Raw genomic sequence first — 13,806 nt, 5'->3', positions numbered from 1 at the left:
TTTTTGAGCTATTTTGAATAACACTTTTAGTTTTTTTATATATACTAATTAGGTTAATTCTAATTTGGCGCAATTTAAACCTGAAAATTTAAATTTAGATAATAGTAGATAGTAGTGGATGCAAACATCTAAAGATAGAATAAAAACGAAAAATTAAAAGATTTAATTTCATCTAACTGGAGAGATCACAAAAAGACGCTCACAACAAAAGCGGAATTGTCAGGCAGACAATGATTGGGGACCGATATAATTGAACTGGCTGTCAATTGTGCTGCGTCTGGTTGGGACAGTGAAAACCGTTTACATTGACATTGTTACTTGTTTATAAATTTGCGATTTGCTGAACCCTAGCTTTTACGTATTCTAGGCTATTTGCATGCCTGTTGGAAGGTTTAAATTTGTTTACGTAATAAATTTGAAAAAAACCGAACCTAAATTTTGACAAATATAGTTTCTATAAAACAAATACTAACGGAAAAAAAATAAAACGAACACCTTTTCAGATATATTGCATTGAGTTAATTTGATTCTTTAATGCCTGGAACTAAATATAAATGGTAATTTTTAACGTATTTAATCGCCTATTAAATGCGCACATGATATACTGTGTTAAAAATTATACTATATTCAAACAATAGTAAACATAAACAGTAAATTATTACATAACTGTGTGTTATTTGTAAAGTAAAACTTAAATTTAAAATTAATGTAACTTTGTGCTAATTTCCACAACATTCTCATGAAATGTATTAATACGATTACTAAATAATAACACATACTGCTGGAGTTTATGTTATTCGTGAGATTTATCATACTCACTACTATACAAAAGTTACAGAAATACTTATAAATAGTTTTTAGCTAGCTAGAAAAAATAATATAAGTAGTTGGTAGATTATATTTTAAAATCTTATATCGATCTCATTCTTGATATAAACATGCATTTGTCTTTACGGTATGAATTACTTTGAGATATATCCGTCAAACGATGGCATGACATGCATCAGTTTCATTAAAAGGAGAAGTAAAACTATTTTTAAAAGGAACAATAATAAATTAAATTATGTTTTGGAGATGATTTCAAGACGATATAGATTCTCTATTAGTCTATAAGTCCATTAAAAATATATTAGTAAGTTACCAGATTAGGCAAGAATCGATCGTTTTAATGTATTGGGTTTAATCCTATCCATCCGATGTTAGGAAAAAGTGAAAATGTATTTTAATATTTCCTATAAATAAACGGCAGGAATCTCACTCATGCAACCTACCGAAACCCCATAAAGAATGGGCTTTTCATACAGATCAACCTCCCACACTGGTTGAAATAGGGTTGCAACCTAACGAAGAACAATATATATGTTTCAATTTCCCGTTGTCACAGAAAGATTCGATATAAAATACACATGGCTTATCAAATAAGTAGAAAATCAAACACATGTTAATACAGATAATTAATTCTTCCTTACCGGTGGATAGAGGGTTGGAGCCACTAGAAGAACTTTACATGTGTATTTCAACTTTCTAATGGCCTAGATTTATAAAATATAACACGCACATGACTTATCGCTTAAATAGAAAAATAATAAAGAATTTTCATAAATATTTAACCATTCGTAGAGGTTAAAATAAGGTTTGCAACTCCTAAACGAAAACTGTTATGGTTTTTTCCAACTTTCCGATGGACTAGAACGATGGAATTTTAATTACACGTTGATCATAGTTAAAATTAGTTTACCTCTAAAAGAATGAATAAAGCGTTAGTAAAAACTTTAATAAGCAATAAAGAGTACCTACGTCATTCGTCTGTGCTAAACATATATTTTGTTTATAATGGATTTATTAACGGGTTAGACAGTAAAATGGTCAACAAATTTAAAACACACAACACACAAACTTACAATAATTGTCGTTTTATTAATAAAATTAATAATAAAACTGTAGTACAGTAGGAGCTGTTTAAAATCTGTTCCGTTGCCTTTACGATGCAAAGGATGATGGGAAATTTAGCAACACGTATCCTTTCAACCATGAAATGCTTATTTGCAAAGTTGAGATATTGCTTATGAGACTGTGGTCTAGTTTTAAACTTATTTGAAAGGTCGAGTGTATTTAAAAAATCATTCACGATCTCCAATTGAACTTTTCATGTGAACGTTTCATGCAAGAGGCAATCGATGCCATCAATTCTGATCTTATAAACTTTCAAAAATGGTTAGAGGGCATTGGTTTCAGACTCAATGGGAACAATAGTACTATCTTGTATATTGTTCCACAAGAATTAGTGCAAACCCTTAGTGAAAGCTTTCTGTGAGCTTGACGAAGAGAGCTTGTCAGTCTTTGACAAGATTAACTATCTTGGAGTCGTGTCTCAAAAGTTTACGCTTTTTGGGGGAAGTATACTTTTCATACTAACGTGTATATATATTTTCTTGATCAGAACAATAAGGTACCCATTACTGCGGCCTCTGAAATAACTTAAACCGGAAGAAGATTTTTATGTATGAAAGTATACATTTTTTACTCAAAGCTTTCCGGACCAATGTATTTATATATTTTATTTATCAAAGCAATAAATCAAACGCTACACTAACGCCAAAAATAGATTAGAACTGAAGTAGTTGCTTTTCGACGAAAGTACCCTTTCAGACCAACACATGTATATAGTTTCATGATCGGATGAACAGTACAAACGCAAGTTTCGTATTGGATATACGTTGGACCAGAATTAGATTATGTTGAACGATGGTAAACATTTTAAGAGTGAAAATTATTTTTCACACTTATTCATGTATATATTTTCGTGATCGAGGCAGTAAGGGAAACTCTACTACGGCGTGTGTGACATAATTTATTAGAACAGTAAATGCCTCATTACTCGCCTTTTAACAATAACAATTTACCAGTATGTACTATGATATGTATACTTAAGATTCGAAATTATTATACGCCTCCATCCTATAACATCATAAGTTCTTTCAGGAAGATTAATATGAAGAACCTTGTACTCCCCCACTTTGACATAAAATGTTTAAAGTGTTACTGAAATTGCTGGAAATATTCATTCAAATATTATAGAACTTAATCTGGGTATTATAATGGTTTTCGTAAGAAATATGTTCACTCCAAAACGTTGCTGTTAAATTTAAATTATTCTGATAAGGTTCAGGATATTGAAATATCTTCCAGTTAGCATGGTTTATTTTCAGTAGAGTTTATTATGCCATATCATAAGAATATACCTGTGGCTGATTTCATACAAATATGTTATGTAATTTGTCCTCGAAACATGTGCCTTTTAGCTAATATTTGCTATTTATTATTTTAATAAAGAAATTATATATATATATATATATATATATATATATATATATATATATATATATATAGAGAGAGAGAGAGAGAGAGAGAGAGAGATAGTAAAGCTACAGATACCACACTTAAGTTACGACACATGACAAGACAAATTAAAAAATAATTGCATGATTTATTTTAATATTTAAAAAATATGCGTGTACAAAACGGGAGCATCAAACGTGGAGTATAATAACACTTAGTCTTGCAAAATTAATATTTGTAAATTAATTATAATCATATGTTTAAACTAAAGTGCATAAATAGATAACATTCATAAATAAAATGTGGGTTTGTGTCTTAAACGTGTGCTCGAAGAACTTTTCAGTTGCTTTTTATCTGTCTTTAATCAATGAAATAACCTCGGCGTCTATCTAAACTTTGTTGGCACAGCATATTATTTAAGAAGTAAATTTCACTCCTGAGCGATAAGTTGTCTAGAGAATGTCTCTGGTGTATCTTCCAAAGCTTGAGGAATTAAACATAATCATAGAGATGTTTAAGTCATATTTAAACTTGAACTGTATTGTATATTTCTCAGAAAAAGTTTGTATACATACAAATGTTGGTCTTGTTCTAACACGGAGCAGTGAATAAGTTTAAAATGTTATTCACTTGATACTAGTTTTATAGTTTACTATTAAAGAAAGTTTTCTAACTCAAAAGAAAATATAAAACAAACGGCATGCTCTTTGAAACTTACTATGACAATGTGTGGATTACTTACTACTTTGTTGATGAAATGATAATGAGTATTATTTTGTATACATCAAAATGCATTATCTACCTTAGTAGATAAGCAATAATTTACATATACATTTTTTGCAGATACATGAATAGAGTACATTAGTATTTTTTCAGGATGGGTTACAGCGTCACAAAGACATGGCTCGGTGTAATCAAGCAGGCAGGGATGCTCCAGTTATGAACAACATATTGGACGCCTCGCCGTACTCACGAGTCATTCGGTCAATAAGCATATCCATATCCCTGAAACGCGGTCATATGGCCAATTTTAATGAGGGTAAGTTGTCAAGCCGTTAGGCTAAATAATCGCAGTCGATGGCAAGTTTCGAATAGTTTGCAGGCGATAGTACTCCAAGGCACGAGTTTGCCCAAGATCACTCACCTGGAAAGACTAGCTCGCTGATTCAACTATACCTGCTCAAACGTATCTTTCACTGTAAAGTGAGTTCAGCAAAGAAAACTTTATATATTATTACTTATTGTGTTTGTGACAGGGCTGTAAAATTTGTCAAGGGAAATCAAGGTATTAACCCTGATTTCCCTGGTCCTGTATTCCCTTATATTATAAACACACGTTATGTACTCACGTCAGGAAAGTTTACCTGTGTTAGCATAAGTTTGTGTTCCTTAGTTACAAAATCGTTGTCTAGAAGCCCCAACATATTCCTCATAATGGAAAATGAAAATATTTAATATAAAATTTATAATTTATTCATAACATGTATGACATTATTAAAATATGAAGGTTTCCAGTAAGAAATATTGATTTTTATCTATATCCTGCATCCTCTTATATTTCAAACATTATTTATATGCAATTACATTAAGAAAGACATACTGGTAACATAATACATTTGAATAATTGTATTTTTACCTCGCTATGCTGGCCATACCAGATAATGAAACTCTTTAATATCAGCCAAAAGAGAAACGGAGCAACTACGACACACTTACCCGCCTGCTGGTGGATATCACAATTAATATGTAGAAGCTACATCTTCAAAATGTACATCCAATGGATTTGTACGAATATAAATGCATTAAACAAGACTAATACCACTGTGAGGACGAGTCAATCTTGTTATTACGAAAAAGCACGCTAGCCTGGACGGGTAACGTCTGACAATATACTGAAAGGCCTTCTCAATAAACAAAGAATGGTTACTGTAGTCCGGGTCTGTGTACACCGAAAATGCTTAGAATGTAAAACTGCTGTCAAATATATTAGCGTGAATTTTGAATTGATTAAATAACAGTATAAATCAAATAGTAAGTTCTATAGATGAATCGTTAATGTTTGAAAATGATACCATATTAAAATACGTTAATATTTAAATACTATATTTAACTTGGATGGTAAATACTTTCAATACTTGGATGGTAAAATTTAAACTGGTACTTCAATCTCAATCGGAAACATTTTAATTTATATCTCTCCAAGTTTGAGTTGACTTAATGGTTCAAATAACGTCACTAATCAAAACCTAGTTTATAAAGTGGATTATTGATAACACTAAGCTTTGCTTCTAAAGTATAAAGTTTTGGCAAGAGACTTGGTTGCCATTCGTAAAGAACTTAAAGAGATTGACTCTGCTCTTTAATATAACCATTCCAGATTGAAACACCTCTAAGTCCTCATTGTTATATTGAGTGCTTTACTCAAACTTTACTTTGCACTCTGGGAAACTATCAGCTGCGAAAATATTATGGTTTAAAACTATTTATACCACACATATATAAGGGAACGCATTTATCTTTAACCATGGCTATAACAAACAACAAGTATTAGTTTAGGTAAAATATTGGCTAATAATTTACCGTTATATTAAAGATCACATGTAAGTTGGTTAACCAGAAACATTATTACTAAAAAACTAAATAAATGACATTTCCATAACAGTATTTTATAAATCCATATCTAAAAAAAATGTGTTACAAAGTCTATAAACATATTCTACTTAACAAAATAAACTGAAGAAGACTTTATATGAATACAGGCCTGATATGGAACGACTATGTTACACTGATGTGTAACAAAGTCTTTGCTGGCATTCATAGTTAAAAGAAGTTTGCTTTGTATTTGCCATTCAATATTAAGGTTCATCTAGTTAAGACTCTTATATTTCACACGTTAACACGTTCACTGCGCGTGGGACGCCGGCGTCCCATACCAATCCATTTGCGCATGCGCATGGGTGCCCCGGCGTCCCATCACACCATCACTACGTTGGTCGTTTAGTGCCCTGCTCAGGCTCCGTACAAGGAAGGCGATTATTTGTGCGCGTGTTGAAACCGCCATCTTTGTTTACACTGCACTGTTCGTTCGTGTCCCGCTGGCGCCTTTCTTTGTTCGTTGCTAGTGTCGTGAAGTGTGTCGTGTGTTTGTTGTTATATTTGTTATTTGCTATGTAGTTTTTTTATACTTCCTACAAATACTTGTGACTATAACAATGGCTGCCGGACTCAGTGACTCACAGATTGAACGGGAGGTTATAGACAATGACCTTGACAATGAATCAGGACAGTTCCGTGCAGGAAAGTGATACCGATTCCGAAAGTGACTTGGATGATGACGGAACTTTTCCACTAAACCCTGCATGGTCTGCACAGCTACAACCCCCTACAGTTATTCCTTTCACAAAACAAAATGAACTATTAGTCCCTACGCCAAGAGAAAATAAGCCGGTTAGATTGGTTTTTGCTTTTGGTTGACGATCAGCTGCTGGAAAGTATCGTAGCAGATACAAACAGGTACGCTTTTGGACTTGTTTTTTGGGCCTTCCACTGAGCCACGATCACGTATTCACAGATGGAAGGACTTAACTTTAGACGAACTAAAAAAGTTCATAGGCCTATTGCTTCACACTGGTACGTTCAAACTGAACCGCCTCAATGACTACTGGAAAACCCCATCGAATGTTCAACTTGAATTGCTTCCGTGACCATATGAGCCGTGATCGGTTTTTGATTATATTACGATGCATTCATTTCTCACATCATCAAAATGTAGCTCAAGGTGTACAGGAAGACCGTTTGTCAAAAGTAAGGATGCTAGTTGACCACTTCAACAAAAAGATGGATGATGTTTACTATCCAGGCAAAGAACTTTCTTTGGATGAGGCTATGGTTTTGTGGCGCGGTCGGTTGATTTTTCCGACAGTACATCAAAGGAAAGCGCCACAAGTATGGCATCAAACTGTACACTCTTTGTGAACTGGTGGTCTCATACTTCGTTTTCTTGTCTACTCAGGATCTCTCAGTGACTTAGGTGGGAAAGGTCATGCCACAAAGGTAGTACTACATCTTATGAGAGGGAAGCTCAACCATGGTCACTCGTTGTACATGGATAATTTTTACAATAGCTTTCCTTTGGCCTACCAACTGCTTAGGAAGAAGACGTATTGTACTGGCACACTTAGAGCAGACAGAAAGTACCTGCCAGATGAGGTAAAATCAGCCAAAGTAAAAAAAGGTGAGACAATTGCTCGGAGTGCAGAACAAGTCACTGTTGCCAAGTGGAAGGACAAGCGTGTAGTGACATACATCACTACAGAGTTTGAAAACAACATGGTTGAATCACGGAATCGCCATGGAGTAGCTAGAGTAAAACCCCTGCCCATTGTGAAATATAACAACATTTTATGAAGGGAGTGGATAGGGCAGATCAAATGCTAGCGTACTATCCATGCGAAAGAAAAACGCTGAGGTGGTACAAAAAGATCTTTGTACACATAATGCAGATGGCAACTGGTGAACGCCTTGAAAGCTGTACAACCTTTCCAATCCCCAAGAAACAATGAATCTTTATGACTTTCAGGCTAGCTGTCATCGAATCCCTTGTCCCTGAGAAAGAGCTACAAGCCCCAGAACGTCCTCGCCGAAGCAATGAGAAGGCACTGCACGTTGTCTCCTTGATTGAAGGGAAGGGACAAACAGGAATCGGCAGAAGAGAAAACGTTGCTGAGTCTGCCACAGTGAAGGAAGAGAAAAACGTACTGCATACTTTTTGTGCACAGTGCCCAGGAGAACCTTCACTCTGTCCTGTGGCATGCTTTGAAAAACACCATGCTTAGGACTGTTTAGAAGAAAGGGTGGTGGGAGGGATGTAAATAGGTTTTATTTAGTTTTTAATTTTATTTTGATGACTTTTTTGTCATAAACAATACGATGTAGTGAAGGAAAAGCACGAACAGCCCTAAAAGTTTAGTCAGTGCGCATGGGATACCAGTGTCCCACATGGAGGAGTTTTCGGCAGTGCTGATGGGTGACCGGCGTCCAACAACTTTATGACGTCACTTCCGGGTGCAAAGGTTAACTTCTGGCAGCTTCTTTCCTATCTACAAAAACTGGCCTCACCTATAGTAAGTAAAAAAATTATATTTTATTTTAGCATATTCTAAAATTTTTTTCCAATATGTAGCAGTGAACGTGTAACTACTGTGATGTTGTGATTTGACTGTTGAGCAACCGGACGGACTTTAGCGTGCGCATAATTACTGTATTACATTTATTTTTAATCTCATCATTCATGAGTAGCTTTAAAAAATTTTTCAGCAGTTATCACTCATGAAACTGTTACGCGCTGAAGAATTGAAGAACTGAAGAATTACGCCTATTGTTTAGGTAGTTTTTTTAGTTCAAAACAGTTGATCTAAAAAAAATCTTGTTGACGAGCCAGGTTATTCTAAAATTACTAACCAACGTAACATCAGATGATTGGTTATACGAGAATGAACTAATTTAAAACCCTTAAATTTTTCTATTATGACTTTTACTGATATGCCACTAGTTTTGCATTATGCACTATCTTCAAACTGCATCCGATTGTTTTTACCTCATTACTTTTGCATATTTAAAATTTTGTGTCACCTTTTAAAAATGTGTGATGTTGAATATTGGAACATTTTTTCTTTAAAATTTAAATTATTTCATTATTTACGTCCTGCTTACCTACAGTTTTTTTAATTACATTCTATTTTCAATTTTTTGTAGTTTTTAATTTATGTTTAGCTTTATATTATTATTTTTGAAACTGTATATTAAATGATTCATACATATACGGATGTGCATGGTTTACCATCTGGCGTTTAGTGACTCCTATCAGTAGATATGATGCTTTGTAAAAGATCGTGCAAAATATATGTGGGTTTTTCAATCAATCAAGCCAATGAAGCTTTGACTAGTCTGAGGGCTATGAATGGCTATGCCTATGGCTATGAATTAACAAAAATTTCCATCTATGTCACTAAAGTAGCAAAATATTTATTGAAGAGCCTGTAAATATAATCAACTCCGTGTAAACATCGTAGATTAAATTACACCATAATTATATGGTTTAATTTATTTGACTTTTATTTTAAACTTATATTTGTGTTCTGGAAACATAGACTAAGCTTGAGAGACACAATACTTCTTATTTAAAGCTTTTCTGCAATCGCTGTTGAGCACAGAGTAAGAAAATATCCAGAAAAAGATTTAACATGTCTTTAAACTCTAAATTGTAGCAAATATTATTTGCTTGGTCAGTGATTCAGAGCACTATAAACGAAGTCACTATCTAATGTTCACCATAAAATTAAAGACTTTTATAAAAGTCATTTCAGTTTTTCTCATAAGTAGGCTTCTCAAAACAGTTTCTTGAAATGGGTATTAAATCACTACATTTTCTATTCAATGCAATAACGAGTAATAGCGAGGTAATCCACAAATAAATGCTATTAAAATATATAGATGTGTTTTAAATACTGGGTGTCCGCAATAATTACGCAAATAATTTTAATCTTACTTTCGTACCGTAATGAGTTATTAGTAGTGTAAGCTTATATGGAAGAGACTTTCTTGTTATGACTTATACTCTAAAGTTACACCTTGTAAAACAGAGAAACCCTAATTATATATATATCGCCGCCTGGCGTTTGTAAAATATACTTTTATCCTTAAATACGGGAGTCAAAATTATTTTAACGCATCTGTTTTAATAATTGTGGTAATTTTCATATTTCTAACAAAATAAATTGTCATTATTGTAGAGAGTGAGGCACACAGCACTATGTATTCATTTAACACTAGACCAATTTACTGATCATCGATGTTTTGGTGGGGAATTATGATCCATAGTTATGGGATCATATATCTTTGTTGAAACCTTTGTTATAGTAATAATTTCTTAGGACATGTTGGAACTATTCCCCAACTTCAGGATACGTAAAAATAATTTTTTCTACGTGAAGACCCACCCGCTCACCGCTCATTGGATATCCGTTAAATTTCAATCAAGAATATCTAACAATAATGGATTGGAGAAAATGAACCGATACAATGACCACCTCGTTCTCTTGAAGTCACATCATGTGATTTTTTTACACGTGCTAAAATGGAAAAATGGTCTAAAAAACGCGTAAAAACGCGTCATATGGTACACTTTTTACAGAAATTATACACAATACAGTAGATGAGCTCAGTGAAATAATTACGGTAGCCTTTCTTTAGGTTGTACCAGTAAAAGTTGGAGAACATGGTTTATAGAACTCGACCAATATATTAATGTTGCCCATGTTACTAATGTAGGTTAGTTATAATGAAACATTTATGTTGTTACTTTATGTAACGAAAACAAAAACAAAACTTTTACATGAATGTGCTACAAATAACCATTTTATACAATGTTCACTTATGAGAAATGCTTATAATGAATTATAGGTGATTATTCTGGGATAAATTTTAGAACTTATATGAAAATTTTAATTAAGTGCCTTATATCTATATAATACCTTAATTAATTGATAAGAAAATAAAAATGTAAAACTTGAATACAACAAAGTGAGAGTACATCACACCCCGTGTGTCGTTCAACGAATTTATACTAATGGAACGCGCTCTGGGCCGGAGAAACCGAGCCGAAATCCTGGCCTGCGTTCCGAGTCTGCAGGCGCTGGAAATGGGCAAGAAATCACTCCGCCCATATGTCTGGCATTCTAGTAATGATCTAACATCACTTTAAAACGCCTTCTAGACTTAATAATATTGTTAGATACCACAATTTATTTATTATTACAAAATAACTGCTTTTTGCCGTGGATTTTTATTTTTTAATTAATAAAACAGATTTTTGTACAATATGAAAATAACTGAGATTTTGACTTGGTATTTTACTTATAAAGTCGCAAACGAAAAGATTACAGACATTAAAATATTTCCCAGGTAAAAAAAACAATTTTTTAATGACAGTATTTTATTTCAAAGTAAACTACATAAAATGTAAAAACTCTAATGGCTGTTGCATATGAGATTGAAAATAAAACATTGTTGGAACTGCTTCATTTTTTAGACATTTTCTTAGTGTGTCAGCCCAAATTAAATGGTAATCATGTTCAGTAAATTGTTTACTGCATAAAACAGCATGTTTTGTTGGCTTAAAATTTTGTTCCTCTTTGTGACAGTAATCCCACTTTTTTTAATAAATCGTAATCATTCAATGGAAAGTTAAAAACAAACAAATAATAAAATACAGGTAGGTGAAAATCACAAAGATCCAATAATTATAAAGTAGAGTAGGTCAGTAGATATTGTTTTTAGCAAATGATTTATAAGTTTATGCATTTATAAGTGCTATAACGACCAACATTGATATCTTGGATCAATGCGGATGAAAAATAATTGAGTGATAAGCATGTTTTTACTCAACTATATAATTATTGTTCATGATAAAAAAAAACGATAGCTTATTAATTTAATTATTAACAGCCTTACCGTACTTTTATTTATTTGGGTAACCCTGTCAATAATTTGGCAATACAGAAATTAATATTGGTGAGAATTATTATTTTAGAAGTTAGCAACTCGGCGAGTTCTTGCCCACTTTAAGCGCCTGCAAGTCCATGGATACACCCGAAACACACAGCTGTGTGCGACCGGGAAAACACAACATGTGGCTTATGGGTAGTGCGCGTTTCCAGTAGTATAGTTCGTTGGTGTCGTTACAGACATTCATTCTCAAGATAGACAGATAGACAGAGAGGCAGTCATGCATATATGATGTTTTTACATCTTCCCAGTAGTAAAACATCTCATGCATCAGAATACCGAGTAATAAGCTCTAATTAGGTTTCAGAAAAACTCAATGATAGGAAAGTATAAACCATATAAATCATTATTGTTTTGAAGAAAGTTTGATTCAAAATAGAACTGTTCGGATATCCTGCCCCATGATACATTCACTTATTTGATTATTAATTTAGATTTCATGTATAAATCTAGATATCAAGATAATAAAGAATGATGTTCCGTATGTGTTGTGGTAGTTAGACTACACGTGTTACTATTCTGGCACACAAACAGAAATGAAATTACTCCAGCCGTTAGAGAGATAGAGCTCGCTTAAACCGCAGTTAATAACATAAAATCTTCTATTGGAATGGACATATAACATTCTTCCCTCGTTATACTATATTGTAACATGATATTATCCTGTATAATTGTTGTGTGTAACACAGTAATACCATCAGGGTATTTTCAGGTGATAAACAGAAAAACGTTATCATCTGGAATTTACGTTCTCTACTGATGATATTTACAAAAACGAAGACACGTATAAAGTAAACGGTTATTATAATAATTTAGTTTAGGGAAATAGTTTTCTAGGTAAACCACCACTACTTCGGTACCTTGTTAACGACTTTCATTATTGAGTTCTATGCCCTATGTTTGTTAATAAAAAGAGAGTCAATATTATAATTCATTTTTATGGAATGGTGGTTTCCTCGAGATAAATCTAGTTTAGACTAGAAACACGCCAATGTTAGATGCACCAATCTCGGTAAAGCTTCTCGGAAGAAATGGATTCCACAAATACATCAGTCAGTATTATCTTATAGTACGGAACGGTAACTGTGATTTTCGCTGAGCTTACGGATACAACCAGGAAGGAAGATAAGTTTTAGTTTTTAACAGGATATTATAGCTGAGACATTCTCGTCTATGTTTCGTTGGAAAACTATGCATAAGACTACAAATAAACTATTCACGTTTACATATTTATATTATATATCTACTGTGAGTTGTAGAATTATTCTCTATAAACTTTTGGTTTTTAATTTAGTGCCGCTTTCCAATTTAAACTTGAACTGTGTAAAAATTTATTATTTATGAAGTACTAAAATTACGAGAAATCAGGTTCATTTTGCTTGTTGCAATTGCTTGCGCATTTTAAAAGTGTCCCTCTACTCAATCATAATGATTGATGGTGAAAATGCGCATTGATTATTTAGAATAGTTTACGGCTCTCATCTCATTTATGTTACCTACTTATGATAATTTTATATCCCATTATCAGAGGTCCTTTCGTTTTTTCATCAATTGTAGTAAATATAATATACATTTGTTCCTGATTCATTTTATTTTATTGTTCAATAAAATAAATGTATTTACACCTTTACATAAATTTATATTAATTTTTCATAATCATTATTACCTAGCCAATTTTAATTACAATAATATATTTCTGTATATTGAAGTAATATATTCTTAAAATCAAAATCAGTATTTAACAACCTACTCTTTAAGCTCATTTGTGCACTCATCCTATCAAATACCACGTTCATTAATTCAAAGTAATTGTCCACATAGGTTCCTTTTCTTAACGAACTTTACTTTTACCCCATAAATTAAGAGGGCTTATTCTATCAAGGTAATTGTCGTACATCACAC

The sequence above is a fragment of the Homalodisca vitripennis genome, unplaced genomic scaffold, assembly GCF_021130785.1.
Source record: "Homalodisca vitripennis isolate AUS2020 unplaced genomic scaffold, UT_GWSS_2.1 ScUCBcl_3146;HRSCAF=8489, whole genome shotgun sequence".
Classification (NCBI taxonomy): domain Eukaryota; kingdom Metazoa; phylum Arthropoda; class Insecta; order Hemiptera; family Cicadellidae; genus Homalodisca; species Homalodisca vitripennis.
Note: the sequence above shows the minus strand (reverse complement) of the source record.